Source organism: Parus major, chromosome 2 (genome assembly GCF_001522545.3).
Source record: "Parus major isolate Abel chromosome 2, Parus_major1.1, whole genome shotgun sequence".
Classification (NCBI taxonomy): Eukaryota; Metazoa; Chordata; class Aves; order Passeriformes; family Paridae; genus Parus; species Parus major.
Window position 1 is genome coordinate 31,662,363 of NC_031769.1, and position 20,015 is coordinate 31,682,377.

Genomic DNA, 20,015 nt, shown 5'->3' on the forward strand with positions numbered 1-20,015 from the left:
GGACACATTTGAGATTTTGCCATTTCATTTGCTATTAGCCCCTGTCTAAGAAGTCCGAATATATTCCTTAAGAATGCCTAAAAGTACACAACACTTGTACCTCCTTTCCCCCTCAACCCACAGGAAGGATAGCCAGAAATGACCTAGTTGTTTCCGTGCCCACAGGAGCAGAAGGAGCAGCAAGCAGACAGAGAGCGACCATCTCCCACGTGCTGCCAGAACTTGCGGCTCCTGCTCCGAGAGCGCTCCTCCCGCTTTCTCCGGCTCCTTGGCAGCCCCGCGCAGCTTCTCGCTGCAAGGCAGGGATTTCGCAGGCACTCTCTGCCGCTTGCATGTGAGCAAGGCAGAAAAACAGCTCTCAGGCTCCTCGAGAAAAATCCTGAAACAAATGCAAACGTGTAGCAAAGGGTAAAGGACAAAGTCCTGACTGAATTTAACAGAGCAGCGGCAGCAGCTTCCACGAGGATGCGTTCTGACTTTAGCAAGCGCACAGGGTCAGAACTCCACGCAATCAGTGGAGAAAGGAAAAAGTATAGAGGATCTTCCTGGAAATACACTCCCATCTCAGGCAGTCAGCTCTTTCAGGATGCTTTCCATCTTTCTCATGACCCTGTTTTCTTCAGCAAAGTAGAAATATGCAAAGATTCTATAGCTTTTTTTATCCCAGGCAGCAAAACCCTACAGAGAGTTTTGCTATGTTCTGGTTTGAAATAATCTCAAGTTTTGTTACTTTTTGACTACTTGCACTCACACCAAGTGGGTAAAACAAGAAATAGTCTTTTCTCATCCCATGAAGGTATTTTATTACAGTAGTTTAATTTAATATTTAGCCCGCCTAGTCTTAAATCCTTAGTAAAACCCTGCCAGCACCTCTCATCAATGTGACTCACATAAGCCTTGCGTATGCACTTCTTCCAGTTTAAGCAGATTTCTTAATTACTTTCTCCCATTCTAAATAGTCACTGCAAATACATGTCAACTAAAAAAAATAGTCTGGCCAAATTAGGTTTGTGCTTTGTATCATACTAAGGTTTTGGAAAGCTACTTACGCTCACAGCATGTGAACAGGTATTCCCACTTGTTTCTCTCTCTCAAAGATACCCAATAAAAAGTGTTTTGGGTAAGAAGAAAAGAGACTTCTCTAGTTTCTGTACAAGGTTAGTCCATAAGCAATTGTTTGGCAATAATTTACTTTTCTTAAGAGGAATTGCACGCATTCTGGTTCTTCCTCTCAGGTGCTATCCAGGTAACAGGATTCAGTTACTTTCAGCCACTGCTGATGACCATATGCCAACATATTTATCCTGGGGATGTTGAGACCCAGAGCATTGTATCTGGGGGACATAAATATCTCTGCAACACTGAAAGCAAGTAAAACAAGCAGCCACCACTGTGCCCCTTCACCAGGCAAGCAGCATATTTGTGCTACATCTGTGTGCAGACACAGAAAGGGCAAAGTACCGTAAAGATGGATAATTTACTAAAAGCCATTTTAGTGATCTCTGAAGGGGTAATCTCTCTTACATCAATACACAAAACAAACATGCACAGGGACACCCAGTGCTCTCAACCCACAAGAGTCCTCCACACATATGAAACAATACTAAACATGTCTTAGGAAAAAGGTGGTGGGAAAAAGAAAATGCTGAAATTGTGTCTTTTCTTCTTAATTTCTTTGATGTATACCCTTCCGTTCTCTCTCTGCTCTCAATATATACACCAGATTTTTTTCCTTCAATGTATCAAGTTCCCCTTGATAAAGTTAAAAGGGCATCAAAATCGTCTATTTTTGCATTCCTGTATTAAGCATCACTATACACCTTCACTAAAACAATCTCACTCTATGCTTTGTATGACACTTAGCAAAGGCAAATCACATCAGATTGCATCTCCCCTTCGGGGAAAATAATTTGAAATAAGAGAATAAAAAATTATAAAGCAAAGAACAATAAAGTACCATGCTTTTTGCTCACAGTCCCAATTTTTTTTTTTGTATCTATCTCATAGATGTGTCGAAATTTTACTATTTCAGAGGGTAACAAATGCAAGCATCAACATGACTGCACTTCCACACAATTGTACCTACACTCTTACCAGACCCTTCTCACCATCCTCCCTCCCCCCACAGAGACATGTTGCTTCCTACTCCTTAATTCCCATTTCTCAACAATAACACCACTTAATAGTCTCTAATTTCAACAGCCATATGAACTACACACAACATTAATGCCTTAAACGCACAGAGCACAAATGTACTTCTTTTAAACAAGAGCCTATGGAAAGAGACTTAGACATGTTTGAAAGGAGATCAAGTGAACATCGACAATGTTAGTCCATTCAACTGTTTGAACTCAATACCTATGGGATAGAAAGCAAATGGTCTACCTTTTCCACTCTTAAGGACATGTGAAGAGCAAATGCTTGTTCTTTTCCTCTGTTCTAGGTCTGTAGTGCCATGCAGGTTACCTGGAAGAAGTCTTGGCACATCACACCACGGGAGCAGAGTATGCCAATACCCACCAGCAGCGAGTGCTGGTACCCCCAGCTCTGCCTCCCAGCTCCAACAGCTCCACGTGATGCCATGCAAACCCACTCACCAACACAACCATTTCTTTCCCTGAGCTCCAAAGAATGGCACAAAGACAAAAATTGTCAGTTCTCAGGCTTACATCACTGACAACCCAAACTGAACATAGACAGCTGGAGATGAAATGTTAAAAAAACACCACCCAGCAAAAAACCTTCTATGGAGTGTGGGTAATGCCATACGGTAAGAAATGAGTTCTGTATAAAAAGTCCTGACAGGAACAGGCATAGAAACAAAGTTAGCAACTCTTATAGCCAAATGGAAAACTGATGGTAATCAACTCAGTTTACAGGGGAAGGGAAAGAGGTGTCTTATTGTTTACTCTGCAGCCAGTAAAATAAAAACAGTCAAGGAAAACCCCACACAAAAGCTACCCCCACACAGAGTTCATTAGTTGCTCCCCCTCAGCAGGTTGTTTCAAGTAGCTGATGCTTGGGCACAACAGAGTGAATCAGTGTTTTTAATGCTCTTCTAGTGGGAAGAAAGGAAAAAGGCAGCCATGTTTACAGGACAAAATAAATGATCCTTAACTCTCAATTCAGATCAGTGTGGTTGGGGGAAAAAGCAGTAGTTTTCTAGTTACAGGGTGAGGGAGGGGGAATTGTCATTTTCTTCATGGTAAATGTAGGTAACGATACAGAGTGAGCCACTGGAGCGGCTTGTCCTGCAAGAGGTGCTGCAATCTGTGCCTGTCCCTGTCTTCACACTGAAATTTCATGGGCTTAAGCAATCTTTTCACTCTAAATTGTTCACATTTGATTCCTGAAAGCACCTCACAAACAGCAGTAAGTCCATTCAAATAGAGATTATTGAATGGACATTCTAAGCCATCTTTTTCTATAAAATTTTGGATGCTCCTACTCATGCAATTATCTAACTCCATGTGCTTTTTCCTAAAAAGTAGTTCTGATAAATGCAAAACCAAAGGGTCACATTTCCTACCTAAAATGAAGGAATTCTGAGTGTCTTTAAAAAATAAACTCAGCTTTAGTTAACTGACTAACAGAAGTGTTTATATCACTTATATTAAAAGGTATTTAATTTCTAGTATGTATTACAAGGCACGCTGATGACATCGTTACTACATTTTGTCAAATCAAGCCATTAGCTTGTGAAACAGCCAGTTCATCTTGAACTTACCTAGCAGAAGAAAGGAGAAGGGTTTCAAATACTGACCTTTTATTTCTACACACTGATCTGGTCAGCACAATACTTGAAGAGGAAATGTTATTGCTCCAATTTCAGACCCAATTCAGCAATTCAAGCAGACAAAACTTGGCTAAGCCACAGGCAAACTGCAGCAATACTTCTCTTTGTGTTAACTCATTTAATCCCAGACCCAGATTTAAAAGCAGTCTGTGCTACCACTCAGAAAAAGGATTTTCCATAAAATTTAGACAAAGAAAATTTTTTCTCAAAGCTCACGCAAGACATAATAGCTGGCTCCCAACTACACTTTTCCCCTTTCATCTTGCACATACAACCCAGCAAAGCAGCCGCTTTGGAGAGGTGCATTATCTCAGCATTCAGAATGAAAATATGACTCTTGGATTACCCCACAGATCCCTCTGTGCTGATGATCAGATTTCCTACACCGCCTGCGAAACATGGGGCTTGTTTACTACCCGAGCAGTCAGGGAGCCGCGCACGGGGCCAGCACAGCCGCGCAGCTCCGCACCCAAAGCCTCGCTCACACCGCACCACGCTCTCCTTGCAGGAGTAATTCCAGACCTCTGAAAGAATCCACAGCTCTGGGAACGGGCCCCGAGAGCTCAACAAGTACAGCCAGGAGATTGACATGGGCACATCCAGGTCACATCATGCAAAACAGGCAAACCAGCTCCAGTTCTTGTGTTTATGTGGATTATCTGGATGGTAGGTTCACACCTGTTATCATTTGCTTTAGGATTTTAGCCCAACAATTCTTCACATCATTAATTAGACTAAAAGCTTATATTCATTATTTGTGAATTCCCTTGAGTGGACCATAAAGGCATTTTAGAAAGAAAATTCCAAAGATTCTGCCACTGCCATATTAATGTTGAATTTCACATTAAAAAAAAACCAACAACTTTACTTTTTCAGGTGTTGTAAATAGAAAAGGCTGTTAAGATTTTTTTATTTTTTTAAATAAAGAATCAAACACTGCTATAAATCTAATGGGAAGTTTTACTGTCCTTTAGAAAATGGGCCTATCTTTGTGGCTTGTGACGTTTATGGTTGGGTTGGTTTTGTGTTTGGCTCCTCCCCCTCTTTTTAGGGTGGGGTGGGAGTGTATGTTGTTTTGTCTAAATGGCACATTTTCTCTTTCCCTTCTCCTCTGAGCAGTGGTCTCCATTCCTTAAACAACTGTACTATGGAGCTGCTTTTGCTGACTACACTTTGTCAAGTTATGGTCACTTGTCATTTATTATCTCACCACACAACTAACTTGCAACTAACTGGGAAGTGGATGAACATGAGAACAGTCATGAGGTGCATGAAAGATTGAAAACAAACACCTTTAAAAGGAAAAGGACTTCTAAGCATTCAAAAATATTTCCCTTACTTATTATCCTTAATAGGACACAGTGGTCAGCTTTTATCTTTCTTCTCCCCACCCCTCATTTTCTTCAGCCACCAAAATAGCCAAAGGCTTCTTCTCTCCCATCACCTGTTCTCCTAGTGCCCACAGGGCCCTGCTACTTGAAGCAGTCACTATTTCCATTACAAACTGGCTCTGAAAATCTACATCAGCTGTAAGAAGCAGCCCCAGACTGAAATTTGCATAGGGTTCCCCTGCAGTATGTGGCCATGTAAGGGGCTAGGAAGCAGTAGATTACAAAAAAAATAAAATTACTTTCTCTTTTTTTCCTCCACCCCCTTAATTTCCAGTGAATTCAGCTCCCTTTAAAGAGCCCAAGCAGCAAAAAAGGATAGTGAAGGATATTTCAGAATCATTTCTGAAGAAAAAAAAGAAGTAGCATGACTGCAATAATTAAAAAGCCAACAAAATACTTTGTTCTAGGCAGCTGCTGGATAAAACCTCACAGTGTTTTTATTTTGCACATCTTCCCTACTAGCATCTCTTACTCGGCAGGAGTTTGCAAACCAGTTAGAAATCCAATGGAAATAAGTGACACATAGCACGTACTATGCAAAATTTTGGCAACTTTTTTTTTTGGTATGGGAGGTATGGCACCAGATTAGATCTCATCTAACAATAACTCAGTGATTCACCCTTCTCAGACTGAAATATCCAAATAAAATTAGCAGCACTCGTAGACAAATTCAGTAGCCACCATGCTGCTGCGACCAACTGCTCAACCACGAGCCTGTGTGTGCAGAGCACATCGGAAATGCTTCCCAGATTCCTTACACCACAGCGATAGACAGGGAATCCAACCTATTTTGGTCTCTTTCAGGTCACACTTAAGTGAAACTACAGTTGTTCATTGTCAATTTGAGTTCACCATACTCTCCAGATTAAACAAATTCAGGTCTGGTTGGGGGGCGTGGGACTGGAGGGGAAACAGAATAGCAGGAGTTGCTCCTCCTATGCACTTATAACATTAAATTGCAAGACCTCTGTTACACAGTCTCAGGATTTGCTAGTTTTTTTTTATTTTTTCTTTTTGCTATCAAATATCAGATGTAAAACATTCAGGTTGAGAACAAGCTGCTTCAGAACTTAAACTGAGCGTGGCATTAGGGTAGTTCAGGGACTCATCCCCCTTCACCACCACGTCACTGTTTCACCCCACACGTGCAATTTTAAAAGAAAAGCCTGTTCCCTGCCTCTCTCAGGCTACTTTACAAAAACTGACACAAATTAATGTCCAATTCCTAAAAGGATCTCAGTAAATTAAGATTCCTGTGGGGTCTAGATAATGGAAACACAAACACTCATACTGCTGAGAACACCATCTAATTTCAAAAAGCTTATATGCTATAGCTAGAATAAGTGAAATATCTTCTTAGTCTGGTTTTAAGCGTGCATGTGAACTTCAGCTACCATACTGGCTCCCTGACATTTTCAAGTCTCTTCCACGATATAAAAGGATAGCAACAAGGGCAAACTATTTAATTTAGGCAACTGTATATATAAAAATACCTAAAAATACTAATAGTCCTAGTGCTTAAAAGACCAAAATAAACTAAAAGTAAAATTAAGAAATGCACAGAGCAAATCAATACTTCCAAATGTACAGCCACAGGTTTCAGGCTCTCTCCAGTGTTTAGAGCCACTCAAAGTATTTAGAGTGTGTGTGCACACATGGCTTTCACTCTGCATCCATACTGAGTGAAACTTCCATTTTTATTCCTGTTTTTCAGAAATACATATATTAATCAATTTTGCAGGACAACAGCTTACACTGACATGATAACTGAGCATTTGAAGTGCTCATCATCTGATGTTCCAGCAAAGCCCAGCAATGACCTGCAGCTAATTTGCTTACATGACAAAACACATTTTTTTAATTAAAAAAAAATTCTACCTTTCAATCTCAAGACAAATTAACAAAAAATTTAAAAGCAGTGGAAAGACAAATTGTTTGTCTTAAATCTTCTAGACCACACTAACAGGATAAAAGTAGAATACTCCACCAGCTTTACATCAGAAATGTAAAGTTTACTGTACATTTCCTATTATCTTTAAAATCCTTCTTCTTTCTCAATAGCATCAGCACAATAAACCTTATTAACACAAGTTTAAAACAGACTTTCAAAGTATAAATTGACGCGTGTTGTAGCCAAGACTGCACAGATACTAATTCTCACTTGGACGCTCTGGTCATTATTTCACTAGTACACTTTGTTGAACTAATGAAATACCAGCAAGAAGAGCACTCAAGTGCTGTCCCTTACTAATGGCAATTCCACGTGGCCTTAAACTGATTAAGTGACCTAAATCAGATGAGATATAACACCTTCACCAGAAGAGTGCTAGAATCCGTGGGGTTTGCACTATCACCACCAAACAGCTTCCTTTCCTTTCTCTTGCCCTGTCAAAACCCAAAAGACACCAAAAGTGACCAACTCTGCTGTTTAACTTATCATTTTTATGCTGAATGTCAATATAGGCAGAAATGTCTTTCTATAATGCCATTGCTTTTTCTATATTATTGTTACTTGCAAAGAGAAACAAGTTCGGTGTATGGTTTTCAAACATTTTAACTTTTTTAGTAATTATCTCTGAAGAATTCTCTTCCACAGATTCAATGTTATTCAATTACACAAATATTTTGTGGACAGAACAGGACCAAATTAAATTATTTCATAGCTGTACTTTCAGAAAAAATAACATGTTATCTAGAAGACCTGCACATTCTCCCCTCAAAAATATACCCCTGAAGTACACAATGTACCATCCTTCAGCTGGTACATAGAACTAAAGAGATACGCCTTGCACACATACACAATATTTTTTACATTAAAGTGGAAATCTAAAGACCAGTGACTGAAGAAAACTTAGCTTTTTAATTGACACGTTTTAAGAAGCTGAATTTATGCAGTGATAACCATGCAAATTTTTCTTTTTTTCCTTTTTTTAGCAATAAATTTTGCATGGGTAAGTATAGCTACCCTAGTAAATCCCCATGCACAGTAAATAATTTGTACTGCCATAGTTAAAGCATCAGATTGTGTGTAAAGAATCTTTTGCAAAATTTTATATTTACTTAATAGAAATGCTGTTAATTATATCTTGCATTAAACTTCATTTTTAAGAATTACCAAAACAATCTTCTGTGCTTTTGTCATAGCAGCTTTGATTAGTGCACACAGGCTTACATAGTATAATATATGAAAGCAATCCCTGAGCTTTCATACCAGGGCTTGATTAAAGCCTTAGAGTATCATTTCATTCTGTTCAACTGGAAAAGTCAACAACTAAAATTCAATTGTTCACTGACTTTAAATTATGCAACATTTTAATTCTACAATTTCTTACAAAGGGAAGTTATACTGAAAAATTGCTTGTATATAAGAGGTGCAAGTGTATTTTCTTTAGCAACCTTTTCAGTTAATATATAATTTCCCCCACATTAGTAATACTATTTAAAAATCTGCCCTGACTTTTGGGACTAGTATATAGAGCAATTACAGGATAAATACTATCACCTTTTAAATAATTTCATTATTTTTAATTTCTTTTTCACAGAAAACAGGATATAGCACAGGTTTTGAGGATGAATATCACAGACAGCACTGACTTTTTCACTGCCATTGTAGATTTGAATACACTACCTCGACCAGATAACCAAATATAGAGTTTACAATTCTTCACTGGAAAGTACACTCTGTATGTAGCATTTAACATGGACATTATTAGCTCACTTCACATTAAACTAAGCAAAATTGTAATTTTGGAATAGTGGCTTTTAAAGAAGAGAAGAGGCTTATACGATGCTATAGCTAACCAGTTAAATCATAAGTATAATTTATAAGATAATCATCATTAACATCAAGATTATTTGCATTTAGTAAGCTACAAGTTGCAGTTTTAAAACGACATGGCATTTTGCAGGGTATTTAAATCAAGATAATGAACAAAGTTCATATGAAAGACGATAATTTTGACCACATTTAATAAATTATTTAGCAGATAATTAGTTTGAATTTAGTTTGTATACAGATGTGCAAGCTTGTTATCACACTAAGGTAGTAATTACTATCTTATTTTTACAATCATATGGTACTGATTTATAAACAGAGATACCTAAATTAGGTGGTACTTGCCCCCACAAATAGATGGAGTTGCTTTTACCTGAGAGCACAGTTTAGTATCATTTAAATCTGCCTTTCAAAGCTTCTAAATTCAGCCATTCTATGTGCATATAGATATACCAAACAACTGAGGATTTAAGAACATTTTTAAGAGAACTGGAGAAAGTTAAAATAGCAAGTTTAAAAAAAAAAAAAAAAAGAAAACTTAAGGAGGGCTGTGGTGTTATAAGATATTTATCCACAGATACAAAGTCATCCTTCTTTGGGGGTTACTAACCACTTTTTGCTAACACTACTGCTTGTGGGTCTTCTTTACTCACCACCATCATCCCCCAAAGATCCAGTTTATTTCAAAAGATGCTGGCACCAGCTTCATTCCTAGTGCTGGACTGTGCAGTGAGACAAAACTACCAGAGTAACAACCAGAACTAAAAGCCCCAAAATAAAGCAATCTCTCCCTCTCCTCCTAAACCTCAAAGACAATCTCTAATACTTCACAACCACATACACATTATACACGGACAGCAAGGGAAGTTCACAGGGCTGAATGTTAGAGGGAAAAGAGGTCAGGACACCTCATCAGCACCCCCAAATCAGGTCAAGCTCTCCTCATCTTGCCCCAATCTCAACAGGTATGCAACACACCACAGCCACCTCCAGAAAATTATCACTGCTCAAATGCCATTTGTTCCCCTGGAATTTGCAGTCTTTCATCATAGTAAAACATGACTAAGTTTTAGACAGACATTTCCATGCTTTGCCCTTTTTTTCCCCCCCCTCCTTTTACTGCCCTTTTCTCCCAAAGGTACCACCCAAAATGATACATCTGGTGACACAAGTGAGAACTATGTCAAAGAGGAGATTACTGGAATACAAAATCACATGTGATTTCCACCAGCAGTCTCTAGCTTAAAAAGTTAAGATTAACTTCAACTTTCATTTGAAAAACCATTTTTTGAAGCGTTCCAGCACAAAACACAGCACGGCTATGCAGTGGGAGACTGACACAACCACATGTGTGGTGCTGGATCTGAACAGAAATCTCTGTTTCACCTTAAGATGCTGAACCTCATACTGGGTGAACTGTGTGGGTCAGGTAACGTGAGCCCAATGGCCAGGAAGAAAAGGAATATACATTAAGCTTATTATTTGCCACAGAGGCAGGCAAAATCCAACTGCGGCTCATGAATGCAATTCTGTGATTTTAGTGAAGCTAGTCAAGCACAAAGGTAGAGCAATCCTTATAGTTTCAAGACTTCAGTTAATGGCAAGTCTTCAAACTCTTTTTCCAAGATTACTTTCAAGAAAAAATGGATAGCTTCAACTATAAGTAGGTTAAGCACAATTCTGCTCATGCTTTGAGTTCAATTGAACAACTGCCATAAAGTCCAGTTGTACAAAGGGTGTGTACACCACTTTTATCTAAAGCCTACCATTCTACATTAAATGAAGAATTTGGGACATATTTACATGTCAACAATCACTTCTTGTTTAAGAGTAGCCAGTGCAGAAGAATGGGTAGAAATTACATTATTTATAAAAATTCTCTCTTAAGTACATGACAGGAAGAAAATGACAATTTCTAATTAGAGGTATATAATACACTCTAAATAAATACAATATATATTATATACTTTTATATATCATGTATATAATACTCTCTAAATAAATACAATAATACAGCAACCTGGAGCAAGGCATCAAATAGAACAGGAACTCACCATTTGCTATAAGGACTCAGATGACCACTGAGGAAAAAGTCTTAGCATTTAATAAAAAAAGGATCCCCTGCTTTTTAACTATTATAACAATGAGGGGTGTTTGGTTGCTTCAGAGGGTGGATTATTTATTCAAGTACTTTAGCAGAATAAGCATTCTGATACATCTTCAAATGAACTAGTATTAGCAGTGCAAGAACAATTTTACACTACTCCTACTGAGTTCCAGAATTAAACTCTGAAAAGAGGTTTAGTAATGAGTACACAGTATTTAAAAAAACAAAATAACACGGCAATAAGAGCTATCCATTCCTCATTTCTTTCTCATCCTATATTAAAAGTTTCTGTGCAGGTAGAAAATTCATATAGTCAGATAACAGGTATTGAGACACTGCAGCATTTCTCTCGGGTCAATAGCAGTGCCTCCTGATTAGCAATGGCAGTTTTTTACACTTTTGGTTAGCATAACACCAAGTTATGCTGCTGCCCACCACCACCTAGAACTCACTTAAATAATTGAGCTCCTATTAACACAAACCTCACGGTGTGAGAGCTCGTGCTGCTGATCAGCACCAGCACCCACTGCGATCGATACCGCTAACAGACACTTAGCATCGAATCCCTCTGTCTTGACCCTGGTGAATAGCTCCCTCTGTACACCAGAGCACTGGTTTTCCACAAAGAAAGATGTGGTTCATTCAGGAATCCTGTTGCCTTGGTAGGAAAGACCCTTGTGCTCTCTACAGCACAGCAGCACATAACTCTAACAAACCAGTAGCTCAGTGGTGAGGGGGGCTTGTACAAGCTGGTGCACAGTTTGCAACATCATTTAAAAAATTATTTCTTGATTAGAAGCAATAGTCCAAGATAGACAGCTTTTTCCCCCTAGCTGTTACCTGTGTAACTTTGCTACCAAACTTTCTCCAAAAAATAATTTAAAGCATGTATATCAGAATTCATATGAAAAAATTATATTAATTATGTTATAAATATAACCTCTTGTCATGGATTAAACTACTACCTAAATTCCTCTAGCATCCCACATATTATATCTTCTGAGCACTGTCCTAAAGAGACTCTTCTTTGAAATTTTTACTTTAGATGTAGGAGGAAAAATTTAACTATTCTTCCATACCAGGAAGCCACCATCACAAAGAATTTCCCCATTGCATACAAACCAAATAATCCACTCTATCACCGAAAAGAAATTTCTGGATTATCTGTTTTGTAACTGTTTAAAAAAAAACAAACTGTTTTGGAAAAAAAAAAAACAAAAAACCAAACAACTGGTGTCTTTTGCCTTTGCTAGATACATTTTCCCTATCAAAGCTAGAGACATATTGTCAATTCTGTTTCCAGGAATCTCCCCCGTGTGATTCCCTCTGATGGCAGGGGAGAAGGGGCAGAAAGAGTGCAGGACCAGGCCCTAGGATGAAAGTTGCATGGAGCACCTGCACAGCACAACCCACCCGAGGGAGGGATTCCCCCACCCCTCCCCTTTCTCATAGCCAGCCCTCCTGCCCTGATTATTCCTGGAAAATTAGAGCCCAACCTTGATCAATGCATGCTACATATTTAATGAATAATTCCAAATCCATGCCCAACAAGCTTTTTACTCCATCTCTGACTGCTCTTTAATATGAAATTTCAGGAAAATAAGTAACTGCAAACCCAGCTAATAACTTAAGCTTATTATTTCTTCCAACAGAAATTTTTGTTCACACACACTAGAGTTCCCTTTATTGGGAATTTTTATATCTGTGCTACAATTTTTAAGGCACCATTAAGATGAAGTGAACTCCATTTTTGAGGGAAAACATACAGAACCTGTACATTTAGCATTTAAAAATTAAAAACCAATTTACCAGAACAATAAAGCACTGCTATTTTCAAAGAGGAAAAATGTATTGGACACATGGTGTAGACTACATATTTTAAAATAACATTCCTCAAGTTCAGCTGAGCATGAAAGTTAATCTTTCAAAAGTGAACATTCAGCTCCAGTTGTGTTCAAGGGTATTGGTACTAGGGGGAAAAAAAAAAACCAAAAAAACCCTAAACAACCCCAAAAAAACCCAACCTTACTATTTTTATAAATTCTCCAGATATTTTTAGCTGGTCCCTTCTTAAACTGCAAATTACTTTATGGTAATACAATCTTTTAAAATGCATATGTGGATATATATATACACACACACAAGAGACACACATATACATACACATTCTCTTTGAAACTACTGATTGGTGAGAAATAATGCAGAGACTACAGTCACAAGATAATCAAGACACTAAAAAATTTAAAATGGAGTGAAGCCTTTTCCCAGCTGAAGATCTTCCATTTCAAGAGTTTAATTTCTGTACTTAGTCCCCATACCCAAGAAGAGTCAGATCCCTCTTTGACTCATTATCCATGCTCTTATCCGAATTTTAACCTGATAAAAAGCACAGAATACATCCTTTTGCATGTTAGCAGCAGTTTTCCATTCATTCAGGTCTGCAAAGGGCCAGTTTGAGTGGATGCTGGTTGCCCTGCACTATGAAGAAAGAGGCAGGCTATAGGGGAAGCACATGGCTGCTGAGGCTATGCTGAACAGGAGACCTTTTATACTGTAGGTTCCTCTTGTGCCAGCTGTCGCGATAATACAAGTCAGCAAAATAACAATTAACATTATCGTTTTTCATTCTGAAATGTCAATGTCCTTGCAGGAAAAAACAAATGGGAAACCACCTTTTTTGGCACCACTCTTTTACTGCTGTTACACATAGAGTATTTTAAAGTTTACTAGGGTCAATATTAGGGTGGTGCACTTCATTTGCTAAGTATCCCACAACATATATCAAGATTTTATTCTTTGTTAAATATTTGAAAACACTCACAAACCAATATCACAGATCTGGAAAGAAGCAAAACCAGGAGGTAATACAAAATTACAATTTTTTGATACTTACCACAAACACACAGGAGCTCTTGCTCCCACACAGAAATTTTTCAAACCAAATTACATATTCCAGTTGATGGCAAGGAAAAACTGTCACTGAAGTATCCAGATGGACAGACATGCCCAGAGAGGCTGGGTAGCACCAGTAAGCACTGGGCTAGCTGGTCTCCCCAGCATACTCCCAACACAGACACACGGAGAGATTTTGAATGGCGCATTCAAGATATTTTCGTCACTTGGACAGCAGAGGTAACACTCAGCAAAGATGCAGGGTGAAAAGACATTCAAGTGCCTACACTTCACATGCCCAGGGGAAAAAAAAATAAAGGAAAAAGTTTGGAAGCCTCAGACTACAACTATAAAATAATGTTTAATTATTTTGATTCCATCATGTTTCTAGACAAAATAGGGGAAAGTTATGGCTTTATCTTAGCTTTTCACAGTAATTAGCATATAACTTCACATAATTCTACATGCTGCATCATTAGAGATGAAGAAGGGACTGATGTGGAGACAGACCTTTTGCATGTGAAAATAAAAGTACATTGAAACAATGGTCTTGAAGCACTCTGGAGCTACATAAAGCACCTTGCTATTGCTAAATGTATCAAACCTAGTCAAACTTTCTAATCCATCCCTCTCTATGTACAAAACATGGAGTTGTCATCCATACTTGGATGACAGAGCATTCCATTTTTGTTCATGCTCTCCATCCATTTACTGGTTCTGACTAATCAAATTCCAATAAAAAATTTTAGTCTTAAATTACAAGAAAAAAGGTCTTACATCAATATTGTCCTGTGCCTATCTCACTGGACTCACACAAGGATGAAGTCACCAGAAGAAAGAGTGCCTTCAGCAGTGGTCCACGCCACTATGTGTATTTTACCAAAATCCCAGGGCAATAAAATACTGAAAGATAAGATGGCCCTAAGGAGAGGAACAGGCTTAAGGAGTAAAGAATCTTTTTTTGTGAGGTTCCCTGAAGGACTAACACTGTCCATGGCTAAGTATTAGGTGTGTTTTAATTCTGTTTGGGTCCCTCTCTCACAGACATTATGGAAAGCATCACATTTTCTGTTAGGTAGGTAAATCTCAGGCCATTTAAAAATTTTTCAGGTCAAAACTAAGCATTTCAAGTCCACCCAGTAGCTAGCCAGCAGCCATAAAAGGACTCCAGCACTGTAGAGTCCTATGCTCTGCACTTAAAAGAGCAACTGAAATGAACACAGCCCCATTTTACAAAAGTACCACCTTCAAGTTCTCAAAAATGTGGAAAATATTATTACCCTATGCTTGAAGGGAAAAAAAGGGAGAAATAAAAAAAAACCTTAAACATTTCCTGATCATATTTTTACTACCCTTGAATTACACTTCCAAAATATTAGTTTTTATTCCACCTCTTTAAAATTTACCGTATCTATGCACAATTTAAAGTCCACTACAAGTATATTTCTCAGGGTACCTTCTGTAAAGTTAGGAAAACGAGAACAGCACCAACCTTTCAAGACACACATTTACAGCTATGTTTCACGTGTTCCAGCTCATTTTTAAAAATTGCAGCAAGGAGGGATTTTTTTTTTTTTAATTAATGATGAAACAGTATGAGGAACTATAAAAATTAAATTTTCCACAACGTAAATTAGCATGGTTTGGGAAGATAATCTGGTTTTGTCATAACATCTCACTGTCTGTATAGGAATAGTTACAACTGGTGTTTCCACTCTAGTTGTAAAATTTCAAAGATTAAAACAAAAAAATCTTCTGTTCACATCTGCAAAAACAAATGTGGAAACAGAATAAAAACTTTAAATCACTATGTGAAGTTTTGGCCCTTCACTCTCAAAAACACTCCGAGTTTGCGCAGAGAGAACAGAAAAGAGAACAAATACAGCTAAGAAATGGCATCTTTTCTAACATGTCTTCTTGTAGCATATTTCTACCTAATTGATATTTACAGAAGCAAAACTAAAAATCAATGCAACTAATTTTTTTTTTTTTTTTGATAACTGTGACCATTGCAGCCACCATTCATACTTTAGCGTCACAAAACCATTTCCCACCGTCTTGGGCACACAGGACACAAACCCTCATTATACTGAAAATTAGCAACACAATCCAATTCCCATCTAATGGTCACCAGTGGAACACAGGTGGCTGCATGAGGAGTGCTTGGGGCCCGTTTTCCCTAAATCAACCTTCAGACACCTCAGCATCAGAGGTGAAGACCAGCTGCCAGGCTATTGCTCTCCCTTCAGAGCAGCATTACTTACAGGGTGCAGCTCTGCTACCCACTTCTCCTGCTCCCTTCCCAAAAAAAATTCCCCAGAAGGGACAGAGTGAATTTGTTTTCTCAACAAAGAGCCCTCGAGGTGGGGGGAAAAAAATAATTAACCTTCCAATTGGAAAAAACACCTTGTCGTTACCACAGCTGAGGTGTTTGTGAACATTTTAGGTACCTGAGGGCCCCAGGAGCAGGCAGAATGGATCAGGTCTGGGTGGGATGCCCACCTGGACATGGAAGGCAGGCCGGGAGGCTGCGCCAGGCACATCCCCAGGTGCCCAGAGTTAGCGCCTGCCCTCCCCCCTCGTTACGCACAAGTGACATCAGGGCCGTTTGAATAATCAGATTGCAACCTACATCGCCTTGTGAGATACCAGCTGCTCTTGGATTGCAGCGAGGTAGTACCCAAAGCCTCGCACCACAAGTTCCACGTACGCCATGGGCAGCCACCATCCTCCTCCCACTTTGTCAGGAGAAAATTCATCTAAGTAGTGGATGTGACTAACGGTGCCCTGCCTTCCCTCGCAGAGCGTGACTCGCAGTCAAAATCACTACAGTGCCTCCTCTAACTTTTGCATAAAGTGACCTAAACCCTGAAATATTGCAATAGCCTTCTTCCACACCAAGGGGTCTGAATGCAGAAATGCTGCATTCCTTTGGCATTCCCTTGAGATTTCAATAGTAAGTCAGGAATCTACTCCTGAGCTTATTAAATGCTTTGCACCTCCCCCAGAGTAATTCCCCACCCTTCCATCGAGAAAACCTTGACCAGGGCTCTTTTTTCAACCACAGCATATCTCCTTGTCTGTTTTTTAAATACTTCCAGGGAAGTGGCGGTGGGGGGCGGGGGGAAAGCCACACACAGGCTCTCCCCTTACTTCCTTCACAGCAGGTAGGGAGGCAATTTTGCAAACCTGGGTGTGGTGCCCACTTCAAATCAGAAGATCCAGCGAGGGCTGGAATGCAGTGACTACTGGGCCCAAGAATTTCGCCCTGAATAACAAGCCAGGCACTCTCCATGTCCTCTAGATTCAGCTCAACTTTATGGCAACCCTAGCTGACACCACCTCTTGACCTTCCTTTATGTGACAAGGATATGGATTATCAAACCCTTACCCTTTCCTCCTGTGCACCTCAGCTGTCTATGGAGAAAGATACCCACAAACTACCTTTGTGAGTGATAACGTATTCACTCTGGTTAAAAAAAAACAACAAAACAACCAAAAAAACAACAGAAACCCCCATAAAAATCATGTTTAAAGAGGCTGTGAGGAGGGTAGCCAGGAGTCTCCATGAAGCAGCCTCAAAGCAGCAGAGGTCAATACAATGTATTGAATAATTTTGTTGCACTACAAAACAACTTTTGCTCTTATGAAGTAATCATTTGACCAAACTATTAATTGTACACTCATGCTGAAAGACAGACTTGACGCATCCACTTTTTTCTTTTTTTTTTTCTTTTTTTTTTTAAATGGCGTCACTTCTCCAGCCGTATCTCGCCCGCTGGAGAGCACAGGGCTCTTTGGAAAGCGCTTCCCGGCCTTACAGCGTGCAAACACACTGGGTGGGCCTGGAGAGAAACAGCCCCCCCCGCCACACCCCAGCTCTCCTACACCTTTCCCTGGTGCAAAAAAGACACAAAGACTTCAAATAAGTTACTTTGAAAACACCTTAACCACTTTCAGCAACAATATTCAACATTTGAAAACTGTGCTTTTACATGTAACAACTCTAAATATGCGCCTAGTAAGCCATGCTTAGAAAAACAAGGGGAAAAAAAATCGCCAACTCTTTGACCCCTTCCCCCCACCTCCACCCCCTCCCAAAAAAAAATTAGACATCTATAAAAGGAACAAGAGAGTCACTATTACATATGGAGGCCACTGAATGAATTTTAAGTGGCTCTCTATATTAGATTTCGGGAGAGGGGGAGTGGAGACAAAGGGGAAGGAAGTACAGTCATGAGAAACACAATTTAATTTTCTGTTAAACAGTAGTATAAATCTGAACTATATCTAATGCATTCCAACATGATAATGCATGATGAAACAGTGTTTTAACAAATAAGGGCTTTGGGAGAAGCAATACGGGTACGCTGAAACAATTACATTTACAATTTTTTCAATATTCCTATATGCAGGCATTGCATGCCAAGAAAAGTGCTTTAAGTTCAGTGCAGAATTCTTTTCAACAAGTTACAGATAGATAAATGTTTCTGATAATTGCTAATTCACAAATATGACACGGTACCCACTACAAAGAATGGACTTTTACACCATTTCAGCTGGCAGCTGAAAGAACAGAAAAATACTTTAAAACACATTAAACAATGACTGAAGAGAAAAAAAAGTTAGGGAAGCACCAGTGATTATAAATTTACCTTTATAAGAGTGTAATGAATTCCTTTTCAAAAGCATAAATAGGATGCTCTTTGTGCAAACTTAAGACTAGTAACAGCAAATTTATTTACTAGACTAATAGGGAATCACCAATTTTTATATGTCCCATGGAATTTTCTTCTTAAATCTAAAAGTATATTCCATCTACAACAGTATTTTCCTATAGAAAATATAGGAAATATAGGCTACTGTAATTCAAAACTTTATGCATTGCATATTAAAGAAGAGCACATACACCATATTAATTTTCAATGAAAAGTACCAAATAAATATAAAGATTCACATGTAATGAATTTGTCCAGAGAGGGGATCCCCCTTCCCTTAACTAAAGCAAAAAACCTCCATACTTTCTCAAGTGAAGCTTTCTTCTAGCACTGAACGGATGATCAAACTTCTAATTCTCAAAACACCATGATACAATGCCCATCGAGACAGATAAACCATCTTTCCAATCAACTACCCTAAAAAGACTGTAATTTTAAAAATAATCCTGAAATAGTAGAAGCCCCTTGTAATAAAGTTTCACAGACAGACATACTTCCCAGATTGAATAATGGAGTGCAGGAACAAGCACGTGGAAAGTTTGATCTATTTTTTTTTTTTTTTTTTACTCTCTAGTGCATGCCAGGTTTTCTATCATATAAATATTTGTGAAAGAAGCAGACTGAATTGCTATAGGCAGCATAAAAATACTACTGCTTAATTCCAAATATTGCTTCTTTACATGAGGCCAAACAAAATTACTGCCTTGCAAAAATTAAGCGTATGTTTAGAAATTAAGGATCCATAAATCCTGTCCTTACTGGGAAGGAGTCCTTCTCCTGCTGCTTCTATAGACCAGCTCAAAATAGCGATGATAAAATCCTCTCAAATACAGATGAGACTTCTACTATGTGTCTGTAAAATGCTGCAGACTCCAACATGGCAGGATCAAAAAAATATATAACCACCAGTATATTTACAAGGTGCTTTTTGTTGCTGAAGCAGAGCTCACGTGCTTGCCCGTTATACAGTGCACAACACCACATTTCATTTCCTGCTAGCACACAGATTTTAACTCTTCTCACGGAACTTTAAATTTTAAAATCTACACAATCATTTGCCATCAGACCACAATAATTTGTTTCTCCCATAGAAAGGTGTCCTTTTTAAAAAAATATTAATTAAATACCAATTAATTGCTGCTGCCTGGCCAAGACACTATATTAGAAATACATGGGGTGATTGTAGAAAACCGCTCGGACTGCACTGAGTGCACGCCTGTGGGTTTAAGAAAGCGGTCCATTTATCTACAGGGAAGAGAAACACAAACCTAAGCATTTTTCAAATTGCTTCTCACTGGATAACTAAGGGCAAGGGGCGGTGCGGGGCAGCGGGGGG

At 38.8% G+C, this 20,015-nt stretch overlaps 1 protein-coding gene across 1 annotated transcript in view; it reads right to left on the reverse strand.

Moving 5' to 3' along the window:
• IGF2BP3 (insulin like growth factor 2 mRNA binding protein 3) overlaps positions 1–20,015 on the reverse strand; it is a 112,546-nt gene that overhangs the window by 90,201 nt on the left and 2,330 nt on the right. The window lies entirely within an intron of this gene.